The sequence below is a fragment of the Pezoporus flaviventris genome, unplaced genomic scaffold (genome assembly GCF_033815535.1).
Source record: "Pezoporus flaviventris isolate CSIRO_AGI_PZ_B2104156 unplaced genomic scaffold, CSIRO_AGI_Pfla_v1 ptg000013l, whole genome shotgun sequence".
NCBI lineage: Eukaryota > Metazoa > Chordata > Aves > Psittaciformes > Psittacidae > Pezoporus > Pezoporus flaviventris.
The window spans coordinates 10,666,902-10,686,089 of NW_026892561.1; positions in this window are offsets into that span (position 1 = coordinate 10,666,902).

Sequence of the window (19,188 nt, forward strand, 5' to 3'; positions counted from 1 at the left end):
TTGGTAGCTGGTGCAGTGCAGTGTTTTGACTTTCAGCTTGGGAACAGAGCTGATAACAATGATGTTTTGTTTTGGCCAAGGACTTTGTGAGCCTCATGCTCTGCCAGGGAGGAGGGGAAGCTGGGAGGAAGCAGAGACAGGACACCTGACCCAGACTGACCAAAGAGGTATTCCATACCACAGCACGTCATGGCCAGGATGTAACTGGGAGTTAGCCGGAAGGGCTGGGAGACTGCAGGGTTGGAGGAGGCATTGGTCAGAGCTTGGCTGGGCTGGGGGGGGGGGAGTGAGTTATCAGTCAGCTGGTGGTGAGGTGTTGTATTCTCTTCCCTTGTTATTTCCTTTATCATTGTTATTATTGGTGGTAGCAGTAGTGATTTGTGTTATACCTTAGTTACTAAACTGTTCTTATCTCAACCTGTGGGAGTTGCATTCTTTTTGATTCTCCTCTCCGTCCCTCCGGGTGTAGGGGGAGAACAAGAAGGGGGGTAGTGAGTAAACAAGCTGTCTGCTAGGGTTTAAACCGCGACAGTGTGAAATTGTAATTGTCCATAATAACATTTTTTAGATTTGAGTATTTCACCCAGTGTGGTTATTTAGCATCAAGAAATTACAGAATATTAAAAAAAAAAATCCAGATTAGAATGCCATGAAGTGTGTCACAAAGCATGGAAAAAAGACACGTTTTTAAGATTTATTTTGACTAGACTATAATATCTAAGATGGCACCTACGAAAAAAAAATAACAAAAACTTGTTAATCCATTTTTACTTTTGATTAAAATTTCAAATATGTCAGATCTAAAATACATGGGAGATGAAAGAAATTATACTGAAAACAATGGAATTTCTGAGGAAGGTTTTTTTTCATATGACAAATTTTAACAAATTTTGCCAGAGTGAAACAAAATTTGTCTCTATATGTTAAGACCCTAGAGACACTGCCATTGGTTCAATTTAACGGATTCTTTCTTCATCCCTCTCTCTTTCCCCTTGCCTCACCCCAACCTTTTTTTTTTTGTTGTTTTTGTTGTTGTTTCATAAGGGCTGCAATGTAATAAGTCGTCTGATTCAGATCATAAGAATGTGTCAGACAGTGAATTACTCATACATAGTAGTACATAACATTATTCTCCTTAGTGAAAATTCACCAGTCTTAGTGGATTTTTGTAGAGACATTGAGATCCTGGACTCCTCATCTCAGTTTAGTGGTTCAAGGCTTCTCTGTGGTATGATAATGAGCAAATGCATATGTGAGAATAAATAAATACCTAAGTGGAGCAAATTGATTAGCACTGAGAGAGTAATCAGCTAAATAAGTATTTCTTAATATAGCCTTTTTGTTTAAGTTCATGTAGACTGTTACTTATTTTTTGGATAAAATAACTAGCAGATTCTCTTTGGTAGAAGAATGGGACAATATGGTTAAAATTTTTAACAGAAACAAAGAGAAAGTCTAGCAACGCTTGACTATAGAAATCTATGAACTAGTGATAATCTGAATTGAACTACAGTTAGATCAAGTACAACCAGATGAATAATCTAAATTCCATATAGTGTGGAATGGTGATTAAATTTGGCAGCATGAATCACAATCAAGGTAAACAGCAGATAGCTCTTGGAAAGAAAGGTTTAGTGTTTATTCTACACTGAAATAAATATGTGATCCTCTCATGAGTTTTTTGTAAAATCTCCCAATGCTTTGTTATCCTTCTGTGTTGATGTTAACATCCAAGTTTACTTGATGAATTGTTACTTATTGAAGTCATCAGTTGCATTTAGAAAGGCTGTCTTCATGCCTGTTTTTATCTCATGTGGTCTAATCCACAAAAGAGATTGATTGCAATACATTTTTGAAGAGGGCTGTTGTTTTAGTTTAAGATAAAATTATCTTTTTTTTTAATTTCAAAATTAATATTATTAATGAGTTGCAGTATTTTTTCTGCTGTGAGAGGATTTGGTTCAGGCTGTTCTCAATAATCATACTACTTTCAAGAGCAAATAATTTCTATCAGGTACCTTTACTCTTCCCAGTATTCCTCACACAGCATTCTTTTTTTCCATTTCTTTGTTACTGCCTGGTTGTCCTGCCCTGCTATAATTTCTGATACTCAGTTGCAATAATGCGTTTATTCAACAAATACAAAATAAGATTACAGAGAGGGGTTCAGCTTTGGTGAATTGCCAAGAAATCACAATGAACTATAGCAATGAAGTTCCCCCTTTGGCTGGGGAAGTAGATGTAGTATTTTACCTGTTTAAATAAAGAAGAAAGACTAAGTCAAGAGGAATGTGTCAGTTTTTGTAATTTCACTTTGCAGGCAGGTGGGGGACACCTGAGGTCGGAACTAAATGTATCAACTGAGCTCCATAGAAATAATAGTAAAACAATTTTTGTAACATTTCTATTCAACAGGTATAGATTAGGAGCTCCTAATGTCATTGCATAACCTTTATCTTAAAGAAAGCATGACATTAATTAAAGTAAATCTTATCCTTCTTTCCTGTTTAATATCAGGTCACTGTGACCATCTTTTCCACTCTAATTCTTCTCTGCCAGTGTTACTACTTACTAGGTTTAGTAATTAATTTTTCTATTTTCTGGTAGCTTAGACTTTTATGCCCCTTAGTAACCCTGTTCTAAAAACACTTCACCTAACATAACTTTAATCCCGTGGTATAAAACAGGATTCCCATATGCCTGACAGCCTCTGCTGATGACTCCTTTGAAGACACACAAAATCATAAAGGTTACACTGCTATCCACAAACATCTTTTTTTTTATTTTTTTTTGTTTTCCTCTAGTTTTACTGATTGCCTGTGTTTCCTGGCACAGGTAATTTTCTCATCTGATTCTTAGTGAGAACATGATAGGGTTTTGGCATTTCCCCATGGTAAGGTATTTTTTGCTGTTTGTAGTCTAACTGAACAAAAATCAGGAAATGCTGTTAAATTTTTATTAAACTGTTAAGATTTTCATTAATTGCTTTGCAATTAATACAAGATTTGATGAATTTAGAAATAATATTAAAATATTATATAAAATCCTAAAAAACTTATTTAGAATATTTTTTCACATTAATTACAAAAAGAAACTGGTTCCATAAAAGGACTTTAATTTTTGCCAGAGGCATGTGTGTTTATGTGTTTTCCTTAACTGGAAATTTCAGCATGGGTTTTGCTCAAGCAGCCTCCTTGGAAGTTTTTCAGTGAAACCTACTTCTCATCAAAATCACAATCAAGATGTCAATTTTCACTACAACCCTTCACAGCAAAAAGGATTATAAAAATGGCAAACCAGTTGTTGGAAAGCTCATTTCAAAACAGCAGAATTCTACTGGATAGACCATATGCAGGAACTCAGAACTATTTAATTCATACTAAGGTGAGATTTTATGCATATAAGTCTCTGTATGTTTGAATCCTTTCTTTCTATGTCATTCATTTAATAAATTTTCTTTAACTCCTTAGAGTACTTACCAGATAATGTATTAATTGAAAAGTTAATTCCATAAAGGAATACATGATTGGTGATTATGAGCATAACATAATTCTTAACTATTTCTTTAGGAAGAAAAACATCTTAATAGACGATCTAGAGGAGCATGAGGCAGGGGGATTGTTTGTTTTGGTTTGGGTTTAATGTTTGCAGTGTAAGTTAACAGTTTAAAGAAAAAAAAAGGAAAGCCCACAAAGCTGAGGAACTGTGTAGAACTTCCACTGCTGGATGTTCATGACACTGCTTCTATTTCTGCAGTTCCAGCATGCCGTATCCTGTACTTGGTAAGTTTTGCTGGAGGTCAGTAGGCTGCATCCAAGACCTTTGGTTGTATCTGCTCTGGTACAGTTTGATATATAGTCTTTTGGTTGTTTTTTGTTGTGGTTTTGTTTATTTTTTTACAGCTTCAGGAAGCTAGAACCTCATTCTGCAGCTGCCCTAAGTCTTCAACATCAGAAATGAATCCATGCAATACCTCAGTAACTTAAACCTTTTTCAAAACTCTGACCTAAGACCAATTTTTATTTTCCTCCTCAAAAAACACCTGACATAGAAATCAGAGCTACCCTTGAAAAATTCCAACACTGCTTAGTTCTTGGCAAAAGAAATATAAAGTTTGGAAAGCCAATAAAGGCACTTGTACTCTTTTACTGCCAACTTTCCTTGCCACAGCCCCCACATTGTGGTAAATATGGAGTTTCTTTCTTTTCTATTTCCACAACTGCTGCTTTTCTTTTCTGTCCAGACTTCTAATGCATTTCCCTGGTCCTGTGATTTTTGGAGTTAAAATCAATAGAAGATGACCATGAGATTGGGTTAAATTATTCTGTTAAACACTGTATTGTTTGAAAAAGCGGAATATGATTCTTTGGGTCACTACACAAAGTTAATTTGCATTTCCTGGAGTAATTTTAGATTATTAAAATAAATCTTAAAAAAGTTACTTTCAGTTTGAATTTTTCATGTATGTTTTTTAAAGGATAAACTAATCCTTCCTTCCCTCAAATCAATCAATCACTCAGCCTCACACTCTAAACACATCCTTCAAGCAAAGTCTTATTTAACTAAAAAAAAATCGTAGAAAAAGAAAAATAAATGGCTTATGTTTTACAGATGTTACATAATCTTCTCTTTCTTTTTTGAGACAACGGTGGTTAAAAAAAAAAGCAATACTGATAGATTTCACACAATGAAGTGTTCTGGCCCCTCTGTATGGAGAAATGAGAAGGGTAAAATAATACAGAAAACAAATAGAAGTAGTGAATTCTCTTCATCTGCCTCTATGTAAGAGCATTACCAGACCAGCTTTTTTTCTTCCCCTCATTTCCTCTTCATGATGACGCTTTTTCTTCATTAACCCATGCTCTTTTTTTTTATCTCATCTCTTTCGCTTTTCTTTCTGGGAGAAATCAGCAAGGGCAAATTGCTTTATAGTTAGCATGATCACTGTTGTTCTGCTTTTGACCATATCTCTTGTTACATCCTGTATCTGTTTTGCTGAATCTATCAGTTTTACCTGTATTTTTGTACTGCTACTTTGGCCTGTTCCCTGTATTGCACCCAAGTCCCAATACACTACTGTTAATATAGCTATATTCTACTATAATATACATATAATAACTATATATAAATACATAACTATTCTACTACTTAATAATACAGATTATGCATAGACTAATTCATTATGGGTTTCCTTGTGGAATGAGTCAACTAGTTGTCAGTTTTGGATAGAAAACTTAGGGGATTTTGACCTTTTTTATCAGCTCCTCGTGGATGATATAGATACAGGGTGTGCCAGAATTCTACCTATGACAATCATCAGCCTTTTATGGCAGCAGATCTCATGTCTCCAAGTGTCTTCAAATGTAACACCTCGGGGCATATACTGTTGTGTTAGATCAAATAAGAGATGCATTTTCTGGTTTTAATTTGTCTTTTGGTTCCTCTGTCTCCTGGTCTTGCCTTTGACATACAGCTCTATGACATACGTATGTCATTCAAACATCCATTGGTGCCAGATAGGACTCAAATTTATTTGTGTTGATTTGTGGGCTATAGCCTACCTTCATTTATAAAGTTTCTGGCAAATTCAAATCCTATCAGTATCATAAAAAATGACAATTAGAGAAGAGAGTATCTGCCATTATCATGACTACTCATGTTTCAAAAGTAAGAAATGTGGCATATTATGGGAAATGCCAAGCATATTCTGAGGAGATGCCAGTTTTGGATCAAAAAATAATTACTTCCTTTCATGATATGAGAGGGTTGTTCTGAACCAAGGCAGAGGATCACATATCCAGGAACCCTTGAACTCTTCCTGTGGTAAGTGGGATTTCTTTGTAACCATTAAAAACTTACTGTTGGTCCATACTCTGATGCCATAGTCAGGGGTTTGGCTATCTATCTTGAACATGGGACCCCAGTTAGTAAGCCAGGTCTACTGGGGGCTGGTGGAGCCAGTTTGACGAAGAGCGGCTTTGGTAGGAGGCTTGCCAGACTGGTCAAGGAGGCTTTAAACTAGATGTGTTGGGGCAGCGGGGCATCATTCCATCCCGTCACAGCCAGTCAGTTGCCAGCACCTATAATAAATGCTTGGAGCAATGTAGAGATATTCCAGCTGCTCCAGTCAATGAGATGGCTTCATTTGGAGCTCAGCTCAGATGTCTCTATGCAAACACCCATAGTATGGGGAACAAACAAGAGGAATTAGAGATGTGTGCACATCTACAGGGATGTGATGTAATAGGCATCACAGAAACATGGTGGGATGGCTCCTATGACTGGAGTGTTGGAATGGAAGGTTACAGGCTCTTTACAAAAGACAGGCCCAGCAGGTGAGGAGGGGGAGTTGTCCTTTATGTTAGGGATAGGCTGGAGAGTATGAAACTCTGGGGACAGGTGAGCAGTCCACACAGAGTTTGTGGGTTAGGGTTAAAGGGAGAACAGCTGTGGGAGACATTATTGTGGGGATCTGTTACAGACAGCCTGATCAAGAGGAATCTGTGGATGAAGCAATCTACAGAGAGATAGGAACAGCCTCACAGGCCCTTGTTCTCTTGGGGGACTTCAACCGCCCTGACATCTGTTGGAAGGACGGTACAGCCCGGCACGAGCAATCCACGAGGTTCCTTGATTGTGCAGAAGACAACTTCCTTCTGCAAGTAATAGAGGAGCCGACAAGGAGAGGTGCCATGCTTGACCTCATGTTCACCAACAGGGAAGGGCTGGTTGGAAACGTGACTCTCCAGGGCAGCCTTGGATGCAGTGATCACGAGATGGTCGAATTTGAGATCCTCAGGACAGTGAGAAGAGTGTGCAGCAAGCTCACTGCCCTGGACTTCAAGAGATCAGACTTTGGCCTCTTCAGGAACCTGCTTCAGAAGGTTCCATGGGATATAGCCCTAGAGGCTGGGGGGGCCCAAGACCGTTGGCTAATATTCAAGGATCACCTGCTGCAAGCTCAGGAGTGTTGCATCCTGACTAGAAGGAAGTGCAGCAGGAGGGCCAGGAGACCTCCTTGGATGGATAAGGAGCTGCTGAGGAAAATTCAAATGAAAAAAAGGTTAGGAAAGCTGAGGCCAGTTAGAATTAAACTTGGCTAGAGATGTGAGAGATAACAGGAAGGGATTCTGTGTGTATGTTGAGAATAAAAGACAGACTAGGGACAACGTAGATCCCCTCAGGAGAACGGACTACCTTGGATTTGGAGAAGGCTGAGGTTCTTAATGACTTCTTTGCCTCAATCTTAACTGGCAAATGCTCTGATCTCACCACCTAAGTGGTGGCAAGTTTGCCAATGACACCAAGCTGTGTGGTTCAGTTGATATGCTGGAGGGAAGGAATGGCATCCAGAAGGACCTTGAGATACTCATGAGATGAGCTGGTGCAAACCTTATGAAGTTTAACCATGACAAGTGCAAGGTCCTACACCTGGGTCGGAGCAATCCCAGGCACAGCTACAGGTTGGGCAAAGAAGAGATTCAGAGCAGTCCTGTGGAGAAGGACTTGGGGGTGTTGGTCAATGAGAAAATGAGCATAAGCCGGCAGTGTGCCCTCGCAGCCCAGGAAGCCAACTGTATCCTGGGCTGCATCAAAAGGAGCATGACCAGCAGGTTGAAGGAGGTGATCCTGCCTCTCTGCTCTGCTCTTGTGAGACCTGTCTTGGAAGAACAAGTCCAGGGGAGGGCCACAAGGATGATCAGGAGACTGGAGAACCTCCTGTATGAAGATTGGCTGAGAAAGTTGGGATTGTTCAGCCTGGAGAAGAGAAGGCTGCGTGGAGACCTCATAGCAGCCTTCAGTATCTAAAGTGGGCCTATAGGGATGCTGGGGAGGGACTCTTCGTTAGGGACTAGGGGTAATGGGTTCAAAATTAAACAGGGGAAGTTTAGTTTGGATATAAGGAAGAAATTCTTTACTGTGGGGGTAGTGAGGCACTGGAATGGGTTGCCCAGGGAGGTTGTGAATGCTCCATCCCTGGCAGTGTTCAAGGCCAGGATGGACAGAGCCTTGGGTGAGGTGGTTTAGTGTGAGGTTTCCCTGCCCATGTCAGAGTGGTTGGAACTAGATGATATTAAGGTCCTTTCCAGCCCTAACTATTCTACGATTCTATGATTCTGTAGTCAGTATCTGGAAAATTACTACATCTTATCTTCTGATGGATTATCACCTTGAACAGTGACTTGAGATGATGAACTCCTGCAGCTCTCTATTAGTTTGACAACTTCAAGCATGAAGGTATGAGAGAGGGTTGCTGTAGATTTGAACATACTTTTCTAATCCTTCACGAAACTAAAATGTAGTTCAGAACCACAGGAAGAGCAGTTGTGTAGAAGCCCCCTGTAGATAAATAAAACTTGGCTACACCCTCCTTAATGTAGAGTTGCCTATTTGTGCTTCCCTGTCCACATGAAGAGGACAAACAGCACTTTGTGCAAGACTGAAAGAGTAAATCACACTCCAGGAAACATTGCTACCTCTGTTTACTTTTTTCATATTATATGTCTCATACAGCAGAGAATGTTTAATACTATGCCATCTTTTCGCATTTTTAGTCCTGCACTGACATTTTGCCAGCATGGATTGGGAAATGGAAAAAGACATGTTTAAATTTCCAGCACTCGAATCATTTACCATTTCTGATATAGAGAAAATACATTTATCATTGCATAGTTGTCCTGGGAAGCTGGGAGGTTATCCACCCCTTATTCCATACCATTCACGTCATGCTCAGATCCCACATTTTCAATATACCATCACTCTTATCTCGGTGCACTCTTATCTTAGTGCATGGACCAGTCCCTATAAAGCTGCTGCGTCCATCTGGTCCATGTCAGGCTCCATTTCTTGTAACAGTCTTCCAGAGCAGGAGAGACTGTGTGCAGTGTTCACACTCGTGAATAACCTGGGCAATAGTGTCCATTGTTAAGTCCACCCCTCGATCATGAGTCCATCTCTGTGTTGCATCTCTGCTCTGATGGCCTGAAGTGCCATGGGCCCACCAGGCTTAAAATAATTCACTGTCCCCTTAAGCAGTTTCTGCAGCTTGTTGCTGGGGACTCCATACAGCTGCCTTCCATCTCCGATGCTTCCAAAGCACTGGAGGGGCCCAGTGGACTAGATACTCGCCCATACTGTCCCACACACCCTGCCACTCATGACTCTCCAGCCTTGGGGAAAATCTCTTGGTCCCCCTATATTGTTGTCTGACCCCAGACAAGACCGAAACCTGACTCTGCTTAACTTTTGAGATCAGACAAAATGGTTGTGGGTAGAACACAGCCTGTGTGTGTGCCAACATGCTGATCCCCATCACAATCAGCAGGCAGGTCCCAAGGATACCCAAAGGCCATTCAGAGCCTTCAGAACTCTCAAACGATGCTGCTGTGCTTGTCACTGGGGCTGGTGTAGCTGCTGTGCTTGCCGGCTCTCCCACCGCCAGCTTCTCTTTTCCTGAGTCAAGCTCTTCCTCCTCTGCCTTGCTGGGAAATGCTGCGTGGTCTCCTGCATCCTCCTGGGGCTCGGCAGGCGGCTTCCGGGGAATGCTCTCGGCCGTCGCAGGGCTGGGCTCCTCCGCGGGGCTCGGCTCCTCCGCGGGGCTCGGCTCCTCCGCCGCCTTATCCCGCTGCTCGGCAGCCGCTTCCTTCTGCTCCTCGACCGCCCCGACCTCCTCCACCGGCAGCCGTCCCCTCGCGGCCTCCGGCCCCGCTCCCGCCTCTGCCTGGTCCCCGGGGCCGCTCTCCCGGGCCGCTTCAGCAGCCGCCGGCTCCCGGGGCCGCTCCCCCTCGGCTCCCCGCAGCCTCACGAAGATGGAGAGTAGGGTGAGGGCCACGACGGTGAAGAGCAGCCGGACGGCCAGGTACAAGTCCACGGCCACGTCCGTCCCGCCCTGCTGCTGGAGCCCACCCGTATTACAAGCCATTGCCATAAAGCACAGTGAGACAAGAACCTTAGCCCAGGCCCCACACTTGATAAACACTATCACAGCAAATACCGGCTCTACGTAAGTTACAACGGTCTGAAGCTGTGAGATCAAGAAGAACAACTCTGATACCCAATAAATCAGCATTGTGACGAATGACTATTAATCCAGTCAAATCTGTCGTTATCTCAACCCTTCGTGCCCCACGTTGGGCGCCAAAAAGAACTGTAGTGGTTTAAACCCAGTCAGGTAATTCGTTCGCTCACTTCCCCCCCCTTTCTTGCCCTCCCCCTGCTCTCGGAGGGACGGAGAGGAGAATCAAAAGAATGCAACTCCCACGGGTTGAGATAAGAACAGTTTAGTAACTAAGGTATAACACAAATCACTGCTGCTACCACCAATGATAATAATGATAAAGGAAATAACAAGGGAAGAGAATACAACACCTCACCACCCGCTGACCGATAACTCGCCCCCCAAGCCCGACCAAGCTCCGACCGATACCTCCTCCAACCCTGCAGTCTCCCAGCCCTTCCGGCTAACTCCCAGTTACATCCTGGGCATGACGTGCTGTCGTATGGAATATCTCTTTGGTCAGTTTGGGTCAGGTGTCCTGTCTCTGCTTCCTCCCGGCTTCCCCTCCTCCCTGGCAGAGCATGAGGTTCACAAAGTCCTTGGCCAAACCAAAACATCTCTATCAGCTCTGTTCCCGAGCCGAAAGTCAAAACACTGCACTGCACCAGCTACCAAGGAGGAGAAACATGACTGCTACTGCTGAACCCAGGACAATAGTATTCTTCAGAACTTTGCTGTTAATATTTCTGATCACTGAAAAGGGAAGCGTAATAGCTTGAATCTGTACTTACAGGCAGCGAATTTGCAGATAGCTCACAGTTTCTTATGATCTGAAATCACCTGTTAAGAGTTAAAATTGGCCAGACAGACACAATTTTATAGTTACTTTTCAATGATTTATCTCACAAAGCAGATCTTTGGGTTGCAGAAACTGTCAAAAACTGACTTGTAAATATTTCCTGCTTCTCACACTATCCTTTGTTTTCTAAGATGTACTTATATTCTTTTTGTTGTAGAAAACCTAATTCAATATGATCCATGTTTTGGTTTTAAATTAAGTTATATTTTTAAGTCATCATAATCTTTTATCAGGGCTATTCTATTCATTGCTGTGAATCAATAGGAAGGTTTTACTTTTGGGTGAAAAATTGAAACAAAGATAAAAATATTTTTCCTTGGTTTACTTCTAGGTTGTAATTTTTTATACACACTAAACACAACGATAAGATGCATCATGTCTTTAGAAGCATAAAACCAGTTCAATTCAGAGTAGTTTTTCATCACTGGTGAATCTCTTACGATTTTTTTTCTTTTTTTGAGTGTAACATTGTGAATTAAGAATATGCCAGAAGGTTTATTATTCTTTAACTGAAACATTCATTTTCTCTTTAAACACCAAACAGTCAGATGTTTATAATTAAACTACTAGAGATATTATATACTAGTGTGAGAGCCATTATATAGTCATTGGGTTATATATGCATGTCAATAATTTTTTTGTTCTAAATATGTAATTTAAAAAAAAAACTAGCTAGTGGTGTCTTCAACCTGGGTCATTTTCACTTGTCAACAAATTAGTTTAAAAGCATAGAGTATTGAATTTATGGATCTGTGAACAGAAAAATAAAGGCTTGATAGAATAATACACGAACACAGAGGTTTCACATTACAGAAAGTGGAAATGGAATATCGACTCCACATAGCCTTCTTATGTTTTTAATGATAGAAACCTTGCTAGTTGTCTATACGCAAGAGTTAAAAACTCTAGTGATCTAAACTGAAGCTCTCCCACTTACTTTCTGATGATCTAGTAAACAAGTAAGTTTCCCAATTTTACAAGTTGTAAGAGCAGTGGTATTGTGTGATGAATTTATAAAATAAAAGCACGTACTGTCAAACTTGCCTTTTTTTTTCCCTATGATCTAGGAATAATACATAAAGATGCCATTCCTTTCTCTATTACCTTATCTTTGTCTCAATTTCAAATAGCTTTTGTGCCTTGAATTTTTCAAGTATAATTGTCAGTTCTTATTAATACAAAGTTTTACCACACTTATGGGGATATCTAATTACATAACTTTAATATAGTTTTTCTTAGAAATAAAGCAAAGTATGATTGAGAAGGTAGTGGCTTGTTAAAACTTGGTTCCACCCTTATGACAGTATGAATGAATTAACCACTGATTTGACCTTCCCGATGCCTTAGAGGTATGATCTGCCTTTGAAGTCCACTTGAGGGCAAACTTGTTCCTTGTGCTACTTTGCACACTGAACGGAAAAAAAAAAGGTATTATAAATTTGATTTAGTTCATATTGAAAGTGATACATCATCTTCTGAAATGAATTAATCTCTCACTAAAAAGACCAATCACCTTCAGCTGCAGACATAGTGCATCCTCTATTAAATCAGATGCATTATTCACTGCATCAAATATATCACTTGTTAATTAAGAATCTACATTTTTATCAAAGCCTTGAATTAAATACATCATCCATTAAATCTTATCAATATTGAATAAAATAAATTGCATGTTAAGTGGAAGCATCACCCGATTATGACATGAAGCCTCATAACGCTATGAAGTTTTGCAGTGCTTTCCGTTACTCAGGAATATCCTGATTTGTGTTTAGTATTTTGACAGCTTGAGATCACAGAGAAAATCTCAGCATGTGAGTAACAATTCTTGATGTCTTTTTCTTTAAGGCTAATATAAATCATTCTTAGATTGTTTGAATGGCCCCATAAAACTGCAAGGGGTGCTGCTCCTCTCAGGAGAGCATCAATAAAGTTAGATCAGAATAAGAAAAATTATGACCCTCACAAGTGTTACTGAAGTATTCTGCAAGATTCTTCTTCAGTGACATAAAATCAGTTAATAGCAACTGCGATTAATAGCAACCATGCTAAATGCAGGGCCTGAGAGGGGCTTTGTTAAGGGTAAATATACAAGGCAAGTAAAGATGTGTGCTTTAACTGTAGCTGGACAATGTAGATTCTATCAGAAGTAAAGCACAGCTCCATCAAGACTAAGATGGAGTGGCTAAATGGTCCATGATAATGTGACTATACTTCTGGTTTGTGAACCTGATCAGTTATAATGAGTATCTCTGTTTCCCTGCCGCTAGCGCAGATTGTCACTTTGAAGTCTGGTTGAAAGAAGACCTGAGTATACCTATGCACAAAAGCAAAATAATACTTAGCAATAAGAAAGAAATTTTCAACTAATGGTTTTGAAAGGCACCTTCTAAACACAATTCATTAAAGTTCTGCCTGATTTTAAGTTACCTTCATGTCAATATTTTTTTACCCTTTTTCTGTCCTCAGACTGGGGCAAGTTTACATACTAGTTAGATTAATCAGATCTTTTGGATATGTCATAGATATATTGGAAACTTTGTGTTTGTTCCTCTGTATGTTTGCTGAAATTGTATGTTAATTTTTTTGTTTGTCTTCTACTTTCACCTCAGCATGCTTTTTGCAAAGGGAAAAAAGAACATTACCAGAAATGCAGTTTAATTCTTTACCCTCTTTCTGAGCCTCATCACCTGTACCTACTTGAACTCATCTTTCTTTTATTTTTTCCAGTGTATGTATTTTTTTAGTTTTCCCTCTCTCTTTCTTCCTTTTTCTTAACCATCCTGCTCAGTTTCTACTGTCTCACACCAAAATTCATACTGTTTAAGTCAGTGGATACCTACCCCTCTAAAACATCTCCAGCTGTTCTTTTTTTGCTTTTTTTTCATTTTTTCCTCTTGTTTTAACATTTCTTTTTCCATGAGCTTCATTTACTCCATTTTACTGATACTAGCACTACCAAATGGAAACATATTAAAGATCCACGAGCCATTCCAATTATAAGATTATTTTAAGGTAAAGTGTCCTGGGTTCAGATGAACCCAGGATATAAAGGAAATTTTAAAACCAGTATATCTGGGATTGTTTAATTTGTTAAGGGACTTTTTTTTTTTTTTATGTTTTAATTAGCTGTATTTATTTTTACTTAACATCAAGAAATGTGCAAAGTGAACGGCTCAGTAAGAGGAGGCTGAATTTAAAGAACATCAACCATCAGACATATGGCAGCAAAAATAGTAAGTTGTCAGTTCTGGTCCCTCGGGCCTTATCTTTAAATCCTTGTCTTGGTCCTTTATTTTTACTGACATTTTCTATAAAGGGAATCACATTTCTTGTGTCCAGTTTATGTATTGTGGTGGACGTTCACAGTTTATCACTGTTACCTAGACAATGCCCAGATCCTCTTACATGTATTTTCTATGTAAGATACTCTTACAGCTTCCCCTGACTCACCATGTTGGTGATCTTACACAGAACTCATTGTTCCTTGTTAGTGTGGCAATTTTTCAGTCAAATGTCTTTGATGCAGCAGCATTTAATACATTAAAACATTTGTCCAAAGCAAAGAAAAAAGAGGAAATGGATGAATGAAGCTGAAAAACTCAAAAAATAAACACAAATTCTGAAACATTTATAATCTTTATCTAAAGAAAGACATTTTAAAGAGTTGTGTTTAACCTGTATAAACCTCTTCCCTTCAGAAACCAAATCAACTGGATTTATACAGTCCTAATGCAATGATTCAAGTCAATCAAAGTTTTGCAAAAGTAATTTTGATAAAGACAGGAGGTTCTGGAGATTTTCACCTTTTTTTCAAATATAGATGAAAAAGCTGTAAGGAACTACTGCCTCATCTTACCCTTATCACTTGACCAGCAGACTTAATTACTGTAGCCATTCAACCTACAAACATACCTGCAGTTGGAGATCCCTAGTATTTTTGGGATATTTGATCTCCAGAGCAAGATCCATTAAACTTAATGACAATAAATATCCTCTTTCTGTTACACAAGTAATATTCTCATGTAATCTAATTTAAAATAATTCCCTACATTGTTTTTGTTCAGAAGGGAAAACAAAAACTAAAAGAAGTGCTGACTTACTGAAAATGGCTGTAATTATATTGTTATATTTTGTTTAGAGCTCTGTTAGTCAGGGTTACATTTTAAATGAGAAATATGTGGAAAATACGGTTTATTCACTAGTACTAGAGAATGACCATGTATAAAACCTAATTTAAAAGTAGGAGTTCTAGGTTGAGTAGATACTAAGTCACAGAAAAAAATCACAAAGGGTTCTTACTTTTATGTAAATAAAGCCATGTAGAGAACTTTTATTTCAAAGAAGAGAAAATGAAATAAAACATTGAACCAAATTGTCATTCTGTCTCAAAACAGCAACAAAAAAATATTTTAAACTCAATGATACTGAAGGACCTGAAATTAAAAGAAAAGGAGGTCTGACATAAAAGAATTATCACTTCTACACTGAATCATGGGAGAATAAAAGTGGATAAAGTTATTAGATTATCTGAGACGCCAAATACAAAGTGAATGGATTGTCACAACTAGTATCTTACTGAGGCCATTTTATTCTGTCAGAAGTAATACAATATTAACCAGACCTGTTTGTTTGATGTCCATCAAGTCTTCATTCAAATTTCTTCTTAAGAAAACAAGCCAATACAGTGAATCACATAAAATTCTTTTATTCAACATCTCTCAGTGCAAGGTGTTCATGGCAGTAAAGCTATTTGATGGTCTAGTTCTGGAGACCAGTTTTCAGAATGTTTCTGTAGTTTATATTTTGATAATGATAATGATAGCATGAAGATCCTTATGTTATCAAAGATACATGAGAAACATTGAAACAGCCTTTGCAAAGTAGTATTGTAACTGGATACATCAATCATAAAATAGTCTAATGGCCAGATACTTTGAAATGAGTTAAATTGTACAGATAAAATGTGTAGGTGCCAAGGAAGAAGTGAAGATTTGATGGATACCATGTGAAGAGATCAAGATACTCAGAATAATCCTTTCTAAAATGATTCGTACAACTTTCCACAAAAAGTCAGCTGAGATGAAAGACCAGTCCCCCAAGTAATTTCTTCAAGATTTTCTCACTGCCTGCTTCCTAACAGTCTCCTGGAAACTCTTTTCAAAAGTTTCCATCTAAACTTTTCTGTTAATATTGTTTCATCTTCTTTTCAATCTCTTTCCCCAAAACCTATTGCAATGAGAATTTTTTCATAATTTTCTTACTATACTTTGGCAAATTATTGTTCAGGTAATTAGTATACTTTAAATTGAGATCTTAATACATGGATTGGAAACCAAATAGATATTAAAACTTTTTTAATAATGTCATCCTTATTTTGCTTTGTAATTTACTTTGTGTATCCGTTCTCATACTCATTTCCAGGAAGTAAACTGAACAAGCCTTTGCCAAAACCCTGATCAACCAAATGCTACTTTGATGAAGGGGATGAGAACAGTTGTCTGTTCTGTGCAGTTACCTGATGAATATTATATAGATTGATTCAATAGATCATTTCTAGTTGTTTTGTTTATGGCAGTCCAAATAAAACAATATCTTCAGCAATATAATCTCCTCAATAAACAAAAATGCCAGCTGATTGATGGATTAGAAAGTATTTTCCAGAACTGGATATTATAAGGCCAGGTTAGATGGGGTTTTTGGCAACCTGGTCTGGTGAAGGTGTCCCTGCCTATGGCAGGTGTGTTGGAATTAAATGATCTTTAAGGTCCCTTCCAATGCAAACCATTCTATGTTTCTATGTGTTTTGGTTGCTGTTGCTTTCATAGAGAAATGATCTAGAATTACCTAATTATCAATTAATTCCAAGTTAATGTGAATGCAGATTCTGAGTTTAAAACAGAGACAGGATGAACTCAGGTTGAAAGGCTATTCTTACTGCAACTACAGAGTTTAAGTTGATAAGATCCAGGTTTTGAGATTGCTTCCTTTAGGATCAAATCTGTATGTCTATAGTCTTTCCAGTCACAGCATCAAAGTCTTAATACTGAGAATACCTTCTGTACTGGAATAAAAGTAAATACAGCAGGCAAAAATAGTAACTGAGTAGAAACTAAGTGAACTGAAACTGAAAGGGGTGGAAATAAGGGAAGCTATAAAGAGACAAAATATATTTAAGACAATGTTCTTGTGTTAGGTTTTTTCAATATAAAGTTATTAAGATTTTTTTATTTTTAATAAATGGTAACTTTCTCCTTAGTATTCTGGTAGGTTCACACCAGAAATGCATGTGCATTCAAACCAACGTACAGGATTCTGTCAAGCTCATATGAATATGAATTATCTTGTGTAATACCCTTTCAAGTCTGAATTTGCTGGAGAAATCACAGGAAATTCTGTAAGACGTACTCTCTTTTCACAGGTTTTCAGCTTCAATTAACACTAGAGTCTATAAAGGAAACTGCTTTCTGCTGTCCTGAGATTTACAAGATGGCTGACCAATATGAAAATTTCTTCTTTTATTTAAGATTTTCTTGCTACAATTCTTTTATACCTCTGCACTTCAGCTGCCTAACATACAAGCAAACCAGCCTAGAAAGAGTCTTGTAGCAATAAAATATTCATCACTAGCACAACACCAGTGGAAAGCCAAATCCATTTCTAAAAAACCTTAATAGATATATTTCATATTTACAGTATAATTTACATAAAGTCAAACTTACCATCTAGCCAGCTGTCTTCATCTAGATACAGGAGGTTTGAGTTTGAACATGGCCAATATTATTTATATTAGTATGATTTCATTTTAAATGAAATTTACTATACTATTCAAGCATTTCTTGAAGGCTTGTTCCTTTGTGCTTCTGTGCAAAATACAAATAATGATCTTTTACTGACTAGGCACAGTTTCTCCAGGAAACTGGTTCAATAAAAAACTAGCTACAGAAATGATAGCCAGTCATTGGATTATCGTGTCCCTAATTTTAAATTTTATAGGAAAGTAGGTAAAAGTTTGTAGTCAACTCATGAGAGATATTCTTACTTTAATTTTTGGAAGTGCTAGCAATAGAAGCTGTTTTCCTCTACATAGTATAGGAAACTCTTTGCAACACCTAGCTTAATTTTTAAAAGTGAAGTTTGTGAAAGTTGACGGAGTTCTGGAGACAGAAATCTTCTACTGAATTACTGGGCAGTTACAGAATGAGCAACAGACATTTCTTCAGCCTTCTCTTCAGTGTGCTTCAAATCTAAACGTTGTTTTCTTTTTCTTTTTTTTTTTTCCAATTTCTGTGTACATTCTGACACTTTAATTTCTTGAATGATCCTTAAAGGTATTAATTAGCTCAGAGTGCCTCATGAGAAACAAACTTAACCTGTTTCGTGGGAAAGTGAGCTTGTCTTGGGTAGTAGTGCCTTTTAGTCACTACTTGATTTAAATAACTTTGTAAGGTGTTGAAACATTACAAATAAATAAGAGCCACTATCAGGAAAGGAAAAAAAAAAAAAGAAAAGAACAATTGTCAAGTTGCAGTTGATATTGTAACTAAGTACTGGTAACTGTATTCTGCAGCTGACTAAAGAAATGAGCAAATCAAAACCATAACCAAAAAGAACATCTTTTCATTGAAGTAACATCTACAAAAGTAGGCATTCCTCAGAGAAGATGGGACAGATGCTTTTTAAATTAATATTGGCAAAAACCATAGTGCATAGCTCTGATGCTCAATTTGTCCTATAAGGAAAGATTTCAACCTCAAAGTCAATAATTCAATTAAAAACACTGCAAATGAAACAGAAGGCCTACATGAAAACTGGACATCATAGAAATACATATAAGGAAGTACTCTGATTTAGATGATAGATTAGAAAAATGATGCAGTAGGTCTTCAGTTTTTAGTAAGAACGCATCTTGGCTCTGTGTTTGCTTGTCCTGGTTCAGTAATCATATACACTCAAGTAGCTAGGAAAATGAGGTATGCCACTTTTCGAAGTGGTTTGGTACTGGGTGGAAGAAGTAGAAATGTGAGCAGCCCTGATAACACAACCCAGCATCTCCTGCACAAGGATGTGTTCTGGGACTGACCTTGAATTCGTTGCAGTATCAGGTGACTAAACATGACTGGGATTAAATACTAGTTTTACTACCACCTTCATGACCTAGTCACAAAGAAAAGAAAGAGAAAACAAAGACTTAACGCTGAGAAGAAATCAGAAAGAGATGACCCTTCAGTTCCCACTTCCTCTATGGATGGCAGTAAATCTAAGGCAAAGTAGGGAGAAACTATTGCATTATCTCGCCTCTTGCAATAAACCGACTAATTTGCCAGTAATCTGA